This window comes from Patagioenas fasciata, chromosome 10, assembly GCF_037038585.1.
Source record: "Patagioenas fasciata isolate bPatFas1 chromosome 10, bPatFas1.hap1, whole genome shotgun sequence".
Classification (NCBI taxonomy): Eukaryota; Metazoa; Chordata; class Aves; order Columbiformes; family Columbidae; genus Patagioenas; species Patagioenas fasciata.
In genome coordinates this window covers 15,997,210-16,017,687 of record NC_092529.1, presented here as the reverse complement: position 1 = coordinate 16,017,687, position 20,478 = coordinate 15,997,210, and positions in this window count along the sequence as shown.

Here is a 20,478-nt window from a genome sequence, read left to right as displayed (position 1 = left end):
ACCAATCAAGTCTGTCTTGGATTATGTATTCAAAGAACGTGATATAGAGATGTGGAATAAAGGTTTAATGAATCACAAAATTGAATTTTTTAGGGGCTGGCAGCATTTTTCTGAATAAAACAACAACTTAATGTCCTACGTTGTACTTTACGAACTGGGACCTAAACCTATCTTGTACAAAGGAAATTACAGAGGCAATCATGGGAGGTCTTTTATTAGTATTTCTTCTCTCCCTGGCACAGAGTAGAATATGAATTGATTGTCAGAGATTTTTTAAGTGCCTTTGATTGAAGAAATGATCTCTGATAAGCTGCTGGAGGAAAATAGAAGCCAACAGCTGCTCCATTTAACATCAGTTAGCCTCCCGTTCTGACGGTTTGCTAAATAACTATTTTACATTCACAAACACATCTCTGTGTCACAGCCGTAGTTGCACACACCTCCTTGTTTCTGTGGAGCTGCCAGCTCTCCAGTGCTGCTGTAGGAGAAGTTAGGTTGTGGTGGTGAAAACATACACAGCTCCTCCCATGTCTTACCAGGCTGGACACTGGCATTTGAAAACACCCCAGCAGTTTCTGACAGTGCTATATCCCTTCTTGAGGTGGCAGGGGGGTCATCATCCACGCTTTAGAGCCAAGGAGAGAAAATAAGTCATTTCTTGTCCACAACATTGTGTCTAGCAGACAATTTAGACATAAATACCAAACATTTGCCATTAATAAATTGTGAGGGGGTTGCTGATCCCTGGATAACCCTGCCACACCTTCCTCCAGCTTGCAGCACAGTACAACAAGTCAATGTCAGACCCATCTCATAGCTCTGGTAGCTGCTTATTGCCATAAACCGCCTTTGCCCACACCACACAAATTGTCTTTATTTTAATATCATTACTGCCCATTGGTTTCGCAGGCTGCACAAGGGCTCACAGCCTTGAGACGCCCGGCATGAGCCAGAGGGTACTGCCAGCTCTGTGCTGAACTTTCGCCTCCCCAGCCAGCCAAATCGGGACAGGTGTGGGTGTGAGCTGCCCCAACGTGTGGATTGCTGCCAGGAGAGAGGCAACACAAATATCCATTGCCAGGAAGCCCCCGCCAGTTTCTGGTCCACACAGGAAACATCCCCCCAGGGAGACCCTTTCCTGCCACCATCTCGAGGGTGGTGCAGCCATCAAGTGCATTTGCATGACCTCCACAACATCAAACTGCCCCCAATGCACGGGTGTGCACCCGCAGTGCCTACCTTTGCATGCAAGAGCAGCCCTCCACGAGCTCCGCTATAGGATAAAAAGCCTCTTCCAGGGGTGGGTCACAGGAGACTCCCCAGCCCAGTCCCGTGATGTACAGCCCCTGCATGCACAAGGTCACCCTGCAGACACAGGAGCGGGACCAGAGCGGGGGCCTGGGGCAGCAGCCTGCCTCACGCTGCCCCCTTGTCTGCCTGCAAAGAAGGAATTTATGTTCCTCAACTCCACTCTGAGCAGCACCCCAAGGCACCAAAAATGAATCCCTCAGAACAGTTTTATTACTCAGTTCAAGGCGCAGTCAAAAGATGTTGTGCTTTCCTCCTCCTCCCTCCCTCCTTGTAAAGTAGAGGAGGAAAATGGAGTTGTTGGCTGCCACCGGCACCTTCCCTGCCCTGGGCACTCCCACGCCAGACCCGGCAGCTCTTCCACACGTGTTGCAGCCTGGCTTATTGGCAGCCTGCTTTTGATGCTATCCTGGAAAGGCTCCGAGAAGCTCACAGGCTCTGCATTTAGCATGAGCAAAGCATTTTCCAAAGGAAACACTTAAAGGCTTATGCAGGAACAAAGCTAAAAGGGCTTGTAATTATTTAGAATTGGGCAGTGGCTAGATTAGCCAGAGTTATTACTAGCTTCAGATCTTCACGGCAAGGCAGTGAGAGGATGCAGATCTCCTCAAGCTACAGAGCTGGCTAATTTGGAGGCTTTATTTAGCCCAGGAAACCTTCAGTCTCCCAAACCAACAGCTGCAAAACACCAGCCCTGCAGAGCAGCCACCTTGGCCCTGCTGGAGCAGCGAGGACGAGCTGATGTTAAGCAGCTAAAACTTGCTCCAAAATGCCCTGACCTGGCCTGACCATGTTTTGCAGAGGGTTTTTGATCCCTCTCACAGCCCACTGACCTTGCTTTGGGGTGCAGCAGCCCTGGGAGTGACTTTGCAGGCTGCTTCCCTCCTCTCGCCCCAGACTGCTGCAACTTAGAAAGCCAGTAGGAAGAAACAACGGCTTTTGGCCGTCTCTCCTGTTGAACCACTCACCAAGACAGAACTGACTTCTTTCTTCTGCTGCTGGTGTCCTTCTGTTGGAAAACATCCCCCGGACTACACCTGGGATCTAGGGACCAGAGCAGGCCCTGCAAAAGATGCCGGCCAGGACCTCTGCCAGAGCATCATGATCAGACATCGCTGGGAATGTTCCTGCCAGGGGAAACCGCCTCCTGCCCAAGGGAGCTGCATGGATGGGAGTCTGACCCCATTGCTCACGTCTCCAAGCAGGAGCAGCCATGGCAGGAACGGGCAGGGGTTTACAGCGTGTTTGGGCTGCACTCTGAGGCAGAAGGGAGGCAGAAGCAGGGACAGGACTGTCCACTAAGGCCAGGTCTGCTCTTACCATTCAGGGAGAAGAGCTGTATTTGTATCATGGATAAGTGTGAGCTTACTGGAGAGCTAGAGGGAAAACTGAGGCAGTACTTGCTGCAACACAAACATCTCTCAAAGTGCTGGAGGATCATCACTTTGGTGTCCAGTTGCTGGAGGACAGCCTTGTGGCTCAGGAGGCACCTCGCCTGGGCCTCAGAATGCCAGCATGGTGGCTGTGGGACACCCTCCAGGCTCTGACACCTGGCAGCCCAGACATTGGAGATCCAGTCTCTCTGGAGGTCTCCAAATCACAGATACAAACCTGGCAGAATTTGGTTTCAAGATACAATTTCATCATAATTGATATCATAAATATTAAACCAAGCAAACCCTTCTGCATCCTGCCATGCTGGGAGCACTGCCTGCGAGACACACGTGTGGAAGAACAGGCTGAAATTTTGAGCACTGTAGTTATAGCAACAGGCTCTGTCATTTAGCAGCAGCAGTTATGCAACTCTCAGCTGCACCTTGAAAAGTGAAACTTGCTGCACAAAGCATCTGAGCAGCAGTGGTGACCAAAAACCTACAGGCACAGGTGAGAAGGGTGGCTCTCAGGCACAGCAGGAGCCTCTTGCTGCAACACACCTGCCTTGGTGCCCTGGGAGCTCCCCAGCCACCTGTGCACCATCACCTGTGGCACAGACCCATGAAACAGCAAGCTCCACGTGCCTCCTCTGCTTGCGCAGCCCTCAAAGTGTTCCATCGATGTCATGCAGAAAAAACACGAACGCCTGCTGCTGCCTGTGGAAGTAAAGATCTCTTAGTACCCAGCACGCGGGGGGTCAGCAAGGCACACCGGGGTCTTTAAATTACACTTTGCTGACTTTCTCTTCTTCACAACATGCAGCTAGGCTAAAGAGAGGTTCTCTTGCCTACCACTCAGAAGCCCTGCTAGAAAATCCATAGTCATTTGGTGATATTCTGGTACTTGTCTCGCTGCACTGCAATGCCTTGGGAGGAGCAGCCCCAATTCACCAGTCTCCTGAGTAAGCAAAGAACAGTAAGGCTCAAACTGGCCTTGGGCAGATAATCTCAGGCCATTTGAGCAGCACAGCCTGATTAATCCGTATGAAACTTCAGGAGCTTCATTTTGTGCCCATCCCAGTGACAGCCCCAGCCGCGGGAGGAGGCTGGAAACATCCCTTGCCTTCCCCACGGCAGTGCAGCTGCATCCTCACTGCTGACCGCCTGCTTATGCTGAAAGTCCTGCAAAATGGGTTGCACACCTCACATCGACCTCACTAGAGCCCTGACAGGTTAATATGTCACATTTATACAAAACACATCCCAGCCTACACCAGCAATATGGATCTCCAGCTGGCCGCAATGTGCAGTGTGGATACTTTGAGCATCTGTGGCAGGAGAGCGGGCAGAAACCTACAGAAACTGAGGGAACAAGAATTCAGGATTCAGTGCTAGAAATGTGATTGCTGCTTCAGGGCTGGGAACCGACCCTGGATTTCTGAGTCGGCAGAGGACCAGGCTAAAGCAATGTGTTTCTGTTCACCAGTTTGACCAGGGAGCCAGGGAGCACGGAAAGGTGGGCACACCAGGCACCAGCTACTGTTTAAAACCATCAGGAAGCTTAAAATAGATCTGAGCAACTTTGAACCACAAAAACAAAAGCTGATGGCATCTTTGTTTAATGAAGAACAGAAATGGCTCTTTTCTGTGAACTAAAGACAGTACCAGCAGGGCTGGATTTCAGCAGGTTTCAAAGGGCAGCAGACGTATTAGTTTTAAATGATAAATAAAATGTAATAGCCCAACCTTAGGAATACAATCGTCTGCTTTCAATGCACTCTGGTTTCTTTAAATCTTCTCCATCAGTACAGATATATGAACTGCCACAGATCCCTGCCACTTCCCCAGCTGCGTGCATTACAGCCTGAAGCACAGGACCTGCTCTGGGTTACAACCCAACCAGGAAGCAAATCCCTCCCGCAGAGCAGGAGGGGAAGGACATGACTCTTTCCCCTGGGTGCTGTCTGTGATAAGAGGAGAATTAAGACCTCCAATCTATTTCTAATGGAGAGGTTACAAGAGGGCATTTTGGAAGCAATTGAAAGGTTGGTAAAGGAGCTCAGCCAGGAAATGTATGGAGTCTCATTACCTTTTATCTTTTGAGCACATAAAGTTTGCAGAATCTCTGTTTAGGTTAGCAGGAAACCTCAGCAAGAATTATATATGCTGCTCGCATGCTTATCAAGGGAGAAAGAGCTGTGCTCTATCAGCCAGCTGTGGGGCTCGACGGAGATAAAGATATCCCCCTGCCTGGCAGTGACTTGGGATAAATCATCCTGTCCTCGCGCTGCTATTACGCCTAACCCCTGCTTGGCCCCTTCCAATCCTCACACAAGTCAGCTGCAAGAGCCAGGACGAAGGAGCACGGCTGAGTCCTTTTCAAACATCCTGATGCTCTCCCTGCGGTGTGGGAAAGAAGGGAGGCCTTAATTTACTGTTCAGCTATAAATGCCCTGTTCTAGACAGCTTACCGAGACTGCACCTTAAATATACATGCAGGAAAAACAGTGTTTGGATCCAGTTGGGTTTTAGGTTGGATCCCGTGGCTGGAGGCTGAGGGATGGTGGAGACCAGGCAACAGCTGGGCAATACCCCTTTTTCTGCAGATAACCTTCACTGGCCTCACAGGTGTCACCATCCCTTCATGCCTTCAACCCCATCCACTTGTCAAGTCCCGTGGGAGGCAGCACGTGCTGCTGCCCCACGGGACACAAACCCCAGGAAACAGCTGGCTCCATGACACGCATTTCCCCCCAAGACCTCCAACAGCCTCAGATCCTCTGTGGGATGCAGAAAACCACATGGGCTGAAGCCCAGCTCTGCCCTATTGCTACTGCAAAGAGGGTTTGCTACAACCCAAAGTGCATAAGGGTTGCTGGTAGGTTTGGGGTTGCAGCCCGCAGGGATGCAGCATGTCAGTGTTACAGGCAGGGTTGGGATTGCCATCTGCAGGGATGCAGCACATCGGTCAACCCGCCCGGCTGCTGTCAGAGCAGCCCAGGCTTCACATGGGTGACTTCACTGCTGGCACTCAGGGGCCATCACAGCCGTGAAGGCAGCACAGAGACGTCCTCAGGTAGGAGAAGTTGGTGCAAGTTGCGTGTTGTGCATAAAGAGAGAGACAGCCACTGCCTGCAGTGCTTGTAAGTCCAGAGCATGGGCAGTGGATGGTGCTAAGGGGACTTACAGCTGCCACGGCCACCCAGGGAAATCTGTCCTTTCCAATCGATTCAGGAATGATTACGAGTCACGCTATATTCAAGAGACTGCAAACAGAGCTGGCTGGGCACAGATACATAGCGTAAGGCCTGTGATATTTGCTGCCGGCCAATGCCACCAAGTCATGAAAAGTAGTGATGCATATAACCAACATCCCAGAAGATTCATTGTTTGATGTAAGCACCATATATACACCCGGAAAATAAAACTCTGTGTGCGAAAGAGAACAAATTAAAATTCGATTTCATCTATACCAAATAGATGCTATCATCCGTGGGAGGGTGTTAGAGATATATTGGTACTCGCATAATTCTTTGGTGAACTTTTATGGGCCAATTGATAAAAAATATTCTCATGAGAGCAATGCATATTATTTCTAGAGCTCCAGTATTTTACTAGCAAGTCAGTGCAGAGATGTGTGATTTACACAACAAACACAGAAGGCTACCTCGACATGGGTAACACAAGCACAGGTGTTCCATGGGGAATTTTCCCCTGGAATTGATGCACAATGTCTCTGTTTGGCCTGCAGAGAGATGACAATCTACACCAAGATTTACGTGGACATCTCCTGTTAGAAAAATATCAGACTCTTTCAACAGCAACGTTCCCAAGCAAGACAAAATCCAGTGTGATTAAAAAAATAAAATCCACAGTAGTCCTCCATATTTTCTTACTATTGTCTTAAACACCTTTGGCAGAGCAGAGCAATTTCCTCCAGCTCTCTACATGTTCACAAAACTGAACATGAAAATCTAGATTAAATATATTCATCTGTGTCTACTTTCCAGATGTGCGGCACTGGGTCAGGTTCTTGCAGGAAACAAACTGCCCCGATAAGGCCAGTTCTGTTTGGTAACTGTGATGTCCATCTTCACACAGAGCAGAGCCATGGCGAGCCGATCCATGTTGGATGTGGGGACAGTCACACTGGAGGTTTGTGACACCTGAGGATCTCAAAGCACTAACTAGCAGTGAAGTGCCAGCTTCTTGCCCTGATCTGGCTGCAGCTCTCATGGAAAGCAACCCCAAAGGTTCCTCATGGGACAGAGGATGCTGGTTTAGATGCCCCATAGCTTAGCAGTCTGGACTGGTTTATGGAAAACTGACAGGATTTGAGCTGTTTAAAATGGGAATTATATTCTCTATTTTGGTCTCATGGAGCTCAGGGGTAAAAATTTCATCTGAGAAGATTCTTGCTCTGCCTGTCGCGGACCAAAGTGGTGTGCAGAGATCACAAGTGGTGCTCATGCAGACAAAAGACATGGTCGCTCTCTGCAGCATCTCCAGGGCACTTGCTATGTGCACAAAGCCCTCCCTTACTTCTGTGCTCTCAGGAGACTGAAAATTTAAACAAAAGAAAATGAACATCAGCTTTCTGAGGTCACCTGCCAGGTACAGTTTCTGATTTCTTTGAATTCACAAGTCCCGTCTGTGTGGCAGAGGGCTCATTTACTTAATTAGTGTCAATTACATAGAAAAAGACCATTCAAAACAAAACCTGAAGCAGCACACGAAAATAACCCTGAAACTTGGAAAACAGGTGCATAAATGGTAACAGCGTTTTTGCATTTTACTACCCCCGTGCTGGCTGCCCCTGCTCTGCTGACTCAGGCAAACCACAGAGGCCCACAACTCCAAGGATGCTTTTCTACCTGATTCACCTCATCACTCACAGCAGCAGGAAAAGCCGAGCTCAAGCTCTTCACCTCGGGCACAAAGAGGTCTGCAGGCAGAACCTCTCACCCCTGCAATTAGGAAGGAGACAAATCACTCTGCTCTTCATACAGTGAAAGCTGCAAGGGGACGGTTGTGTCAGGAAATATTTATTGGGCCTCAGCATTCACCTGATTATTTTTTAATTTATGCATCTTTGCATTAACCCATGTCACAGCTCAGCTTTTTTTTTCATAAATTTATAATAAAACATTCCAAGATGATTAAAAACAAAAACCTGAAGTTTTTATTTCTTCCATCCCAAGAACAGGTAACTATTTCCTTCAGCCATGAGGAGTTTCAGAGGCTTGGGGAGGAAGCCAGTGAAGTCGGTGTGTCTAAGCTGTGCACTGCAAGTGCAGCACAAACACCTACTGCAGCAGCTGTGCTCTCAACAGCCCGGCACCAACCCTGTCGGGTTCGCTTCGGTGGGACAGAGGCACCCGGCCAGTGCTGTCGTGAGAAAAAAGGATCAGGACAAGCCTCTAAGGAAAAGAAACTGCTGAACATAACAACTTTGTTAGTTCCAGCAGGCACGGTACAAGTCACCGTAATCAACTTTGCTGCGTTTTAGCCTATTCAGCAGTTTTGTCTCTGCTCATCTCTCTGTGCTAACATATGTAACTATTTCATTAAAATCTAATCCAACTATGGAATAAATAAAAATCCAATAGTAACACAGAAGTCTAATTAAGGACAAAAACTTGTTGCCGTCTTTCCAGATTAAACTGTCTTCATTTTACTTTGCAAAGTTATACCCAAGTAAATCAGGCTTTTTTAGGCACATACATGAGTCTGAGAGAGGGGTGGGGGCCCCACTGAGACACCCCCAGGTGATACAAGCCAAGCAGCTAAGGCAAATTCAGGTAAAGAAGCGTTTGGTTTTGCCAGTTACATCTTGGGCTGTATGGATCCCATGTTACTTTCCAAAAGGTATTTCCCCACAGCTGCTGAGGACCTTACCCTTTTGTTTCATACCATTCAGCAGCGTTTTCACCACAAGGGTTGATCCAGCAATGATTTTGGGTATTTCTTGGGTGCTTTCAACAGCAGGAATAGCTGCTGCATCCCTCATACCAAATGCAGCATCTCATGGGAGGCAGCTCTGGTTATAGCTCGCAGAACTCACCTGGGGACTGCAGTCTTAGCAGAGCCTCTTTGCCTCTCTGCATCATAGATCTGAATGTTTGTGACCTGGTACCATTTGGGCCCATTAGACCTGAAGAAATGTGCAGGTCCACACACAAAAGTCATGCGGGACAGATTAGACATAGAGGATTTCCAGGCTGACCGATCAGTTTGAAATCAGATGCCATTGCTGTGTCAGCTTCACCTTGGCCCCTCAACATCATATTCTCTTCTCGGATCTCCCATTCCTTTCTTTAAATGGTAAAAGTAGCTCCATAGAGTGCCAAAGAAAAAGGTGAGCTGTGAGAAAACACAAGGATATGACCAGACATGTGGGAAGTGCTGCAGGGAGCAGGGACTCGAGCCAGATTTGCACCAGTTGCCTCTGACACGATGTGACTGTGCTGTCCTGCGGGACTGGGGGATTCCTCTGGCTTCTGAAACTGCAACAAACACACATAACATAAAAATGTGCCTTAGTCAATAATTTATTATACTGAGATGGCAGCATAATTAAGTTACTGGAGGGCTTTGAGCAAATATCTGGTAGCATAACGTGCTATGTGATTTTGGCACGAGTTTTATTTAAACACATTGGTTCAATTTGAATCAATCTGACATGTACACCCTTCAGGGCATGGCTAGTTTCAAATCAATTAAACTCCTTATGACTTTATGATTAGAAACCTGAGGTTATGAAACATTAATATAAAATCACAGTTTATAAAGTGAAAAATAAAATCCCAGTGTAATGTTTCATGAAGATCACAGGAATCATTATATAAGCTTCATTAAACAAACAAGGTAAGGGTAATTAGGCTGCAAGTTGGGTACAGTAGTAAGAAAAAAAAAAAGAGAAACTATAATTAGGAGGTGATGGCCACTTAACCAAAAATAATGAACTATGGACAACTAGTTGCCTTTTGCACAATTTCAAACAAAAACACAACTGATTTTTTTATAAGATGATGTGTCCAAACAAAACCTTTAACCACAGAAGCTGGTTGTAGCAAACGGCTGCAGGACGAGTGTGGCAAAGAAATAGATTTACAGTTTGCCTGGAAAGGTTAAAAAACAAAACATCACTGAGCAACAAGGTACATACAGGTCTTGCACAAAATAGTGAATAAAATACTATATTGTATTATAGCCACAAGTTGTGGTGTAAAGATGTGATTCAGCAGAGCACTCGAGCAGGTGCTCGGGCACCTTCCTCTGTATGTATGCAGGGGCTCACCTGGAAGAGTTGGTGTAAGTCTCACGAACGGGACTGAAATATGCACGTTAGCACCTGGCTGATGAGAAATGAGTTTAAGCTGAGGACTTGAGAGCATTTCTGAGGGAAGGTCTGACAGTAGATTTTACCTGCTTGTGCGTTTAGTGTAGGAATTGCCAAATTCAAATGTGTTGCTCACCAGCAGACAATTTTCATTAACAAAAGTCCCAGGGGAACTAAATCCTCCCAAAGACCATTCAGACTGCAGAAGGTGCATGATTATCTTGCTCCTTTTCTGGCTTGGCACAAATTACTCAAACAGATCAAAATCATGCCCGGCACAAGCGCATTCCTTGGGCAGATTCATGCCAGCACACCTTTTCAAATGCTCTGGAAGATCCTATGAGCAATTCCACTTCAGAAATATAGATAGTGATTTTGCATGTGCTTTTATCTGACTTACCAAATAAGTACACGTTAATACAACAAAGTGCTCAGTATAAAAAAAAAAATAATAATAATTAATAAATGCTGTGGACGGGAAAATACAAGGGGCTTCCCAGCATATTCCTCTCTTACACACTGGGCACCAATCTCTTCCTACAGCACTCAGACATGCATGTCAAAGGGCAGAGTCCAAAGTCCACTAAGTTAAACGAAAAAATCATCAGCTTCAGTGGACTTTACACCAGGCCCAGTGCACACAGGAAATCTCCTTTGCTCTTTGTTTCAGCGCAGTGGAAACCTGGGATAGCCACACGCAGCTTTTGTAGCTTAACCTTTGCTCACACCCGAACAGATGTTGATTTAAAGATGCAGAGTATCTGAGGAAATAAAAAAGTAAAATGCAGAATGGGACAAAGAGGAACCATAACCAATACTGAACAGAGGAAAGCCCTTCCAGCAGACCCCATTGCACAGGCCTGGGCTGGCAGGGGTGCAGACCTCAGCCTAGGGCAGGTATCACCCTCCGTGGTGGCCCTGCCGCAGGAAACCCAGGCAGGACAGCGTACCCAGTCTAGCCATTCAAATAACACAATCCCCTCACAGCACAGCCCAGCTGGGAAATGCCGGGGTTTTTCATGCAGCCCAGCTCCCGTGTCCTGCTCTCCCTGCCCTCCACCCCAGGGAACCCCCATCACCCAGGGCTGGGCTCGCACAGCCCCACATGGGATGCCCGTCTCTCGCCAGATGGTTTCACTTGACACACAATAGCATCCAGCCCTCTCCTCCAGGCCTGCGAGGGGGACCCAGGACTGCTGAACTGGGTCAGCCATCAGCTCCTCACAGTTGCTGGCTGGAGGGGGTCTGCAGCAAACACACAGCCTGTTTCAAAGCTGAGCAGACAGTCAGGCTGGGACAACCCCCCCCAAACCCCATTATAACATCCCAACAGCTCTGAAAATAAGGTATCAAGACTCTTACGTGGCTGGAAATAAAACCCAAATCTGGATCACTTCAGACTTGTGCTGCCACTTTGAACTTCTTGGCAACCAGTGCAAAGCCTTTGAAGCTCCATCCCAGTCCCACCTCCCTCCCAGTTCAAACACAGCACGGCCAGCCAGCCTCCATCAGCTGGCCAGCACATTGTTGGCAGCACACAGCCAGGGGGCTGCTGGATGGGTGGCCACAACACCCCAACAGACCCACCAGCACCCTGACAAACCACCAGCACCCCAGCAGACCTGCCAGCACCCTGGCAGCACCTGAGTCCAGCCGTGGTGCTCTCAGCTGGGTGCCATGTCTCAAGGAAGATTGATGGAGAAGGCACCAGTTGTGGGGGGAGAGGGGGAGAGGTATTGCAGGGAATTAATAAGCAGAAAGAAAGGACAAGCCTTTGTGGCGAGTTGTCGGGCCCCCAGGATCAGACCCTAAAGGTTGATGTATCTGAGCCAGGGCCCCCAAAAATCACAACTCTGGCTTAGAGCACAGGGAGGTTTAACTTGCTGCCTGAGGCTCAGTTGGTTCCCCAGAGGGTTTTGGTTTGGTTTTCAACAGTGGGATAAATCACTTTTCCACGCTTTCCCCCTTGACTAGAAAGGTGAGAAACTCAGCTAAAACTGAGAGAAACCTCAGAAGTCGGTACAATTTCATGTGGCCATGCAGCAGATGCCAGAAACCACCAGACCCTGGGGAAAGGGTTCCATGTGTGCACAAACATGGAGGAGAAAAACTGGTTCTGTCAGAAAAGTGGTGGGGATGCGGTGGCTGGGTGATGCCATCCAGCCCTCGCCACCTCCCCACAGAGCACAGGGCAACTTCTGTCCCAAAGAGGGCTTGGGGGGCTCCTGGGGACCCCCCTACCTGGCTGTGCTGCCTCTGGGGACTCGAGTGGGGAGTGGGACGGGAGGGGAGACAGTGAGGGAGGGTTTTACGAGCTGGTGTATGGCAACTCGCCGGGGATGCCTGAGCACTGGCAGGGAGCCAGCACGACGCTCCTGCGTTTATTAGAGGACCTGCTGGCTTACCAGGAAATTACACAACAGTTAAATACTTTATACATTGAGCTAGTTTATTAAGGAGCTGCTTGAGATTTTTTAGAGAGGGACTGTTCTGGAAATTATGATGCTATGAGCTGGAGCCAGACCTGTAATGTGGCACAGCTCGGTGTCACGGTGCGTGGTGTGGTGGCACAGTGCCACTGCATCACCGCTCATGGGGAACAGGAGCACAGTGTGCAGAAAAAAAAGAGCCATAAAATGGGAGATTTCTCCCAGGAGCCTGCAAACAAATGTAAAAGAGCAAATCCCAGCAGGCAAGAGTGAGTGGGGCTGCTGCTACAGCTGCTCACCAGCAAAGTCACAGCTGCAGCACGGGCTGGCAAACCCACGTGGGGTTTTAATCTGTGAGCACTGGTTGACAAAAGCTACAGCAGGATAAATCCCATAGGCAATAAATGCTTGCCCCAATCCTGGGCCAGGCTGGGGTACAGGGACATCACCACCAGGGATTCCCTGGCCCTTCCAGAGCTGGGACCAGACCCCAGCACTGCTTCTCAGATCACCTCTTCTTTTCCCTGGAAGCAAACCCAGCTGTGACTCAGACCAGCATCATGCACCAGGCAGGACCTGGAGGCTGCCAGGATAGTAAATACCAGCAGAGAGACTAATGAAGAATAATCCCCGCCAGGTAATGAGTGACTCAGGCGCATACTCCAGGCTAACAGGTGCCAAAGCCAACACAGAAAAATGACAAACAATATCCCTTGAGACTAGAAATAAAACAATGTGCTGAGTAGAAAAGCCACAATAGAGACTGACCAGAAAAGTCATTGAGGTTGTTGCAGATAAGCAAAGAAAGGGGAAAAAATATCCCCAACACTTTTTCATAGTGGCAAGAAACAGTGAAGAAGTGCTGGGCTCCTGCCTGACACGCTCCCTGCAATGTATTAGTGGCAGAGGGACTTTGCAGAGGGACATGGCCATGGCCAGGGGGTTGTACACTCATTTCTATAACCCACTCATCCTCAGGGAGCACCCTGGTTTTGTTTGGTGACAGCAGCGATCATCTGCAGGGACAAGGCGGGGAAGGCAACTGTTCAAGTAGGAAAATCAGGGAGCTGGCAACTGCCAGGAGAGCTCCAACCTGTGAAGTCCTCAAAGGAGTGTGTTAAAATTGTCTCCACCAACACAAAGCAAAAAGGTTGCCCATAGCAGGAGGGTGTGCAGCTGTTATCAGGGTAATGGCAGCCATTCTGCACATCCCAATGAGAAGCAGCTGAAAATGAGTTTTCCATGGCAGGCATGACTGTCACCACAGTGTTTGCATTGCATCAATTATCTCTGGAGAAAATGGGGACTGCAAGTGTATTGACCTTTACAGAGAAAGCACCAAGTACTTGTAGGCTTTTCTCTGCAGAGCAGTACTGTGCTGTTTGCCTGTTGCCACAAAAAAAGGAGGCATCCTGCTACCCCCTGCCTGGAGGGCGCAGGAATCACGTCCTTCCAGTACCAGTAGGTCATTGGCTTTGTCCAGAAATGACCATGTGGCTGCACAAGGCTTTCTCCCAGCACCTGGGCTCCTACATCTTTGCTCCTTCACCTTTCAACTTTAAAGTCAAGGTTGTGAGAGATGCTGGTGGAGCTGAACAGGACCCTGTCATCAGCCACCCCCAGCCCAGACACGCCAGGCATGCTGGGGCCAGCTGGGCAGTAGATCATGTACAACTGCCGGAGTGCCACCAGCGAGGATGTGGCAAGCAGAGGCTATGGCCACTCACCCATGAAATGTAAATTTAATGTAACTATTTGCAATGTAAAGTGCTTTGTGCTTTGAAAAATGTGCTATTATTTGTGCCTTTTATTGGAAAGAGGGGGAAAAATATATTCAGAAACAGTCTCTTGTGCATGTTCACTTCTTCCTGCATCCAGAGTTATGGAGTTTATATTGAAATTTAGCAGCTGTGGGATACACAGACCAACAGTGCCATCACCACTAAATCATCTCTTATTTAGCTAATGCCCTTCATCGCTCGCACTCTCCTGCAAAAGCTACATATAGAATAGAAAATGACCTGCCAGGCTTACAGCAGACTGGTCAAAAAAATTCCTCCTTCGTTCAGTTCCTCCAAAATGCACTGTCCCAATAGTATCAACAACGTGTTTATAAATATTTCACCATTAGTGGGTTTATTCTTAGGGAATAATAATATTTTCCCAAGAGTCTTTTCTGTGGTTTTGTTTGTTTGTTTTGATTCACCTTACCAAGAGTGTCCACCTCAAAACAGTTCAATCAATTGTGAAGGAATATATGTAAATGTATTAAAGAACATCTAATCCACTACTACCACTATTACAATATTTTATTTTATTTAAAATTATGATGAAGACTTCTTAAATTTCTAGTCTCTAACTATTTATTAAGGAGTTGTCTTTAACTGTACATCTGTAGACACTAACAAAGCAAGAAAAAAGAAGGTTTGCAAATAGAAGTATTTCAATTATTTCAAAATAATGCAGGGGTTTTTTGCCATCTCATATCTTTCAAATTCATCTTTCTCCTGCTTTCAGGTCAATATCATAAACTGTGAGTTTTGCAGGCAAGGAATTGGAGTCACTGGTAATTCAGAAATTAATAGATTGGGGGGTGCAGTTGAGGGAAAAAATGGTTATTTTTAGAAGTAATGGAAGGAACTCATTCATAAATATGTTACTCTGCATCCACAGGCTCGAGAGGAAGCACCTCCAGTAAATCCCTGCAGAAGATGGTTTAAGCAGAGCTCTCACATCACATTTTTATAGGCTATTACTGCTCACAAAATCAATTAGTTGAGTGCAGGAGAGAAGTGGTAACTCCTTTGCTCCTCTAAATCACTCACAAGTGTCTGGCCACCTCTTGGTCTTCAGTGAAAAGATACGGGGTGACCTGCTCTGAAATGCTGATGTACAAGCACAGCGAGCTTCGGCCAGAAGAACCGGACACATCCATCCCACCTCCTGGATCCAACAAGACATCCCCTTTTTTGTGCTTAGATTTAACAGGTGAACTATTGCAAGCTGGTTACATCTTTATAAATACCCACTCAGAAAAAGAATACACTCTTGTCAGTGAAGCCAAGTTATGAAAGACCATGTGGTGTGACCTACAAGACAGCGTGGCCGCTTGCTGATTTCTTCTATTTTTGTTTATTTGTTTCGTTCAAAATAAATTACTGTTTGTATCATGGGTTTTTTAAAACTGCAGGCCAAGGACTCCAGAAAATGTGAGTGACTGCCTGGCCAGGCTTAAACTGGTGACAAGATCAGTCAATGGAGGTAACAAGTGCCTTAACTGCCTCTAATACTTGGTAAGGAATGTCCCCACATCAAACCTTAATCTTTCATTTAAAGTCAGGTGTGTTGAACACTGTAGCAGAGTCTGTGGTATCCTGGCATGACAGGAGATGTACTTTATCTCATGGTGACACTGTCTCTCATCAAAAACCGCAGGCGGTGGCTGCAAGGGGATCCACCAAGAAGCCCTGCATAGAGACCCAAAGCCCGTCCCTCACCCAGGTGTGCTGGAGGAGTCACCTGCTAGGACTGACCTGCTTGAGGTGCAGAAAGCTGAAGATCAGTGATGGTGAACAAGGTTTTTATCATTCAGTGAGATAACAAGAGGCAGAGATAAATACTTCTGTAGGCTGCAAGGCTGGTAGGAGTGGTCTTACCTCGTGGTTCATTAAGTTTCCAGAAAGCTTCCTCTGCTGTCATTAACTGCTATGCTAACGAGGCTGAGTGGTTTTCCAGTGACTTCACTCCAGAGGACATGGCAAAACTTCTTTGAGTCACAGTCTTAGTGATGTCTAATATCAAAACACTGGGGAAAGGGAGAAATGCGGCTCAATAAAAACTAGAAGGGTGATTCCGTCATCAATTCACTGCACAGCCAAGGAGGGCAACCTGGAACAGAGGCATCTGCAAGATCTGCAATGCTTCTGTCACAGGAAAACAAGTGCAGCAGTGAATTATTATGGAAGACTTTATTATCTTTTGACTTACATCAGTGTAAATCAGGAGTACCCGTGGAGTTACTACAGTAAAGCCTAAAGTAACAAACCAAGCAACAGAAATATACATCCCAGAAAGTCAGACTGAAGAGCGAAGGTTGGCCCCAGGTTCCCTCCCAGAGTGCAGACAATGGGTTTACATCTGCCAGGTGCTGGGGCAGAGCAGGCTGGGCTTGGCTGGAGAGCCTACCTGTGGGTATAGCTACACTCGCTCTGTTAAGCCAGCCTTAAATCTCACCCCCTTATCTTCACTTCCCCAGTGCTACTCCCAGTGCCTTCCAACAGACCAGTTGTCCATAGGGAATGGAGGATTCAGACATCACTAGTGCTCGTGCAGGAACTTGCAGTGGCCACGGTAGCTGTCGCCGAGCAGGACTGCGGGCAGCCGAGGCACCGGGCCAGGCTCAGCCCCCGCTCCCCTCACCCCACAGATGCAGCTGCTGGAAGAGCTGGGGCTGATGGGGTCACATCGCATCAATCATACCCTTTGCAAGCTTCTGCCACTTCTATGCATGGCTTTCCTTCTCATTTAGTGTACATAGTGAAACAGGTTAAAACCTAAAGCCATTTACAATAACTATTCTGGAGATTGTCTACAGATAAAGTAGAAAATAACGCTGGATTTTGGGGAAAAAAAAATCCCTTTTAGCTTTAATAAAAGCATTTCAAAGCACCCGAAGGTTATTTATAGGGTGTGTAAATGTAACTGGAGGGGAGACAGAGTAAAGGGAGTTCAAAGGGTGTCTGTGAAAAGAAAAAACCCACTGTGTTATTGACACCGCTTCCTGCTTTCTCACACTCAACCACCTTCTTAAAACAAACTAGAGGAAACAACAGGAAAAAAAATATATAAAACTACTGAGAGCTATTTGAGATTAAATAATACTTTTTGACAGCTGGTAGGAAAAGGTCTGGTCTTACATTCATGCTTACAATAGCATGCTGCTTCGTACTCTTACTTGCACTGTGGAAGCAATCGAAAGCCCAGAGCCATGGGTCAGGGCTGGCAGGGGGACAGGGACAGCAAGGGGACAGGGCTGGCAGGGGGACGGTGCCTGCAGGAAGAGCTGAGCCCTGACCTGCAGCATCAATGGGCTGGGCAGACAGCAAGGTGCTGCCAGGAGTCTCTCCCTTGCACCGAAATCCTCCAGCATCATCCACGGCTCATGCCTGGGATATTTTTGTAGGACACATGGTTTTTGTTCCCTCAGTCTGAGGTTAGCAGTCTTCATCTCATGAGGACCCCAACTATTTTGGGATGCAGCTCTGGCCTCCCTGCCACAGCCAATGCCCTCAGACTTTGGTGGGAGACAGCACCAGCTGCTGGGGCTGCCCACGCAGACTCAGGTCAGGACATGTGGGAGAAATTTTCCTGAGAGAAACACAGCTTGAGGCAAAAACAAAATCATGTAGTGCCTCCATTTCCTCAGGGCTTTAGAGCACCTGTAGGCTGAGCAGGGTGGCTGAAGGCTGCCCTGCAGCTCCCAACATCTCCAAGGAGCTTTAGCATCTTCCAGCTCATGCTCCATGGCTATGCCTGGCCCTCAGGAAGGCCTCCTCACACCAACAGAAAACCCTCAGTCTTTTCCTTCAGCAGCCTCACCCACAAACCCACCCATAACATTCCCCTTGCAGGTTCTTTCCAAACCCCATCTTCACCTGTCTCAGCCCTTTCTTCTGGCCTGTCTGGGGAAGGGCCGCTTTCTCCTGACCAGGCCCATGTATATAACCTTGCCCAGTCTTGGGTTTCCTGTTCAACTCTCCTTAGCACCCCGATCCCACTGCCTCCTGCAAATATCAGGTACCTCAGTCAGACACACCACAATACTCATTCGGACCTACCAATTTCCCAGTGAAAGAAAAAATTAACTCCTTGAGAACAAAGCACAGAATTAAAAACTGCTAAACCAAGTCACACACAGCATCATATAGAAGAACTGCCTGCCCACTCATCTCCCCCAAAAGGCAACGGAGTAGAAATTAAGGACATGTAATTTTGGCATATTAGTAACTCTGATTTTGTGCATTACAGAAGCCATCAGCAAACAAGGAGAAGAGACAACGAGCACCAGCTGGCTGAGCATCTCCTGCTCAGAACAGCAGAAGAAACTGCAGCTTCTGAAGGTCTTTGTACATGCAGAGATCCACAGAATGGGGGTAGCACCTGCACATCAGGACCTCCTCTGTAATTGCAGCTCATTAGATGTGCACCCAGTGGCCTTCAGTAGTTCAAAAATGTGATGGAAAAGAAAAAACAAACAAAGTACTGGGAGGTGGCTTGAAAGCTGTTTAAAAGAGCTCACACTAAGAAACATCTGCAAATGCATGAACATATTACAGGTGTGTATTTGGCTGGCAAGAAGCCTGTGTGGGGTTGTAAGAAATGTTCTCATCCTGGCAGTAGGAAAAAAAACCTGAAAAGTGACAGAGGAGGAAGAGACAGTTAAATTCCTTGCAAGAACCAGGGCGGAGAGGGAGGCACACCTGGTTAAGTGTGACCCATCATCACCTTCCTCCTGTTCATCCAGCTCTGAGAGGGAAGCAGAAGCAGGTCCCCCACTGTATCCCAGGGTCCCACCTGGAAACCTGCACGAGTTCTCCAGAGATGACCTTTCTGCTTCGAACAATCTGCACTGAGTTGAGAGGATTTGAAGCATGGGCCATGAAAGCTTTACAAATATACACCATTTAAAATATCTCCTCTTCTTCATCTTTTGCTATTCCCTTAAAAAAGAAAATGAAAATATACTACATTATATTACTAAATGAACAGAAAGCCTCAGGGCCTGGGAGCTCATATTCCAAACGAGGAAATTGCAGCAACTGAGGCCAGCCAGGATGAGTCCCTTATCCCCAGGCTTTCCTAATGAGCACCAACACCATGGTCAGGGTACACAAGGCAGCTGGATCTCAGTTTGGGGAGGAGGAGTCTTTGGGAGAGTAGAGTTTGCAACGTGCTTCACTGAGGGGTGCAACGGTGGGTGAAAACAATAGGCTACGAAGGTACTTATCTACTTTAAAAAAATCAGCATGCTGCAGGAAAGCCATCGGCTCGGCTGGCTGCTTCCCTTCTGTTTCAGGAGAGCCAGCCAGTGTATCGGATATTCATTCATTTTGGGTTAACTATCTTTTCCATTTCTGAACAGTTTCAATTTTCTTGATGTCTCGGGGAATGGTTTATGAAGAAATAGAGCCTCGAGGGTGGACAGATGGAGAAAAATCTCCCTTCTCACCAAATTGATCACTGCAATCTTTCATCTGCTCAGTGCAGACCCGGGCTTGTTGGCATTCGGAGGTGTCGCAGCTCTACCTGCGGAACAGCCCGTCCAGCTGCATGGTGCCCACTGGTGTCGCTCCATCCTTCCCCAGATTGACATCCAGGAGGAGGATGAGCAGCACAAACCCAAACCATTTCATTTGACAGAGGGAAAAGGAAGGAGATGGGGGGGGGTTCAGATCCAGGGATCCACTTAGACACTGAGCAGCCTCAGAGCTTGCCCACGGACAGGACTCATACCAATTTAGTTGCTGCCCTTGCCCCCCTCCTCTGCTATTCAGTGGCATAAAGGAGCTTCACATCACTACTGCTAACAACAAGAGGAAAAGAAACCCACAGTCCTTGTTATGTAGCACTTCTATAACAAAATATCCGTGGCACAGGCTGTAACCGAAACTGTAATGATGCTGCCAGTGAGACACTGTGGGATCTCCAGTGTTGGCAGAGCTCAAGAATGGGTTAAATAAACAGCTGCTGGGAATGATTTTGACACAAATGAACCTGCTTGAGGGCAGAAAAACAGACCTTGCAAGGTCTGTTCCCTTTCCACATTCCCTGATGCAATGACTTTACCAGTACAGTTTTCCCTTCCTGGTCCTGGAAAATTCTGGGGATGCTGGAAAATGACCAGCTCAAGCTGGCCACAGATGCACCAGTGGCAGAAACCATCTTCCCTCAAAGGGCAACCTTGGTTAGCTGCATTGAGCAAAATAAATATGTAGAAAGGAACATGCAAGGAACACTCAGACAAAAT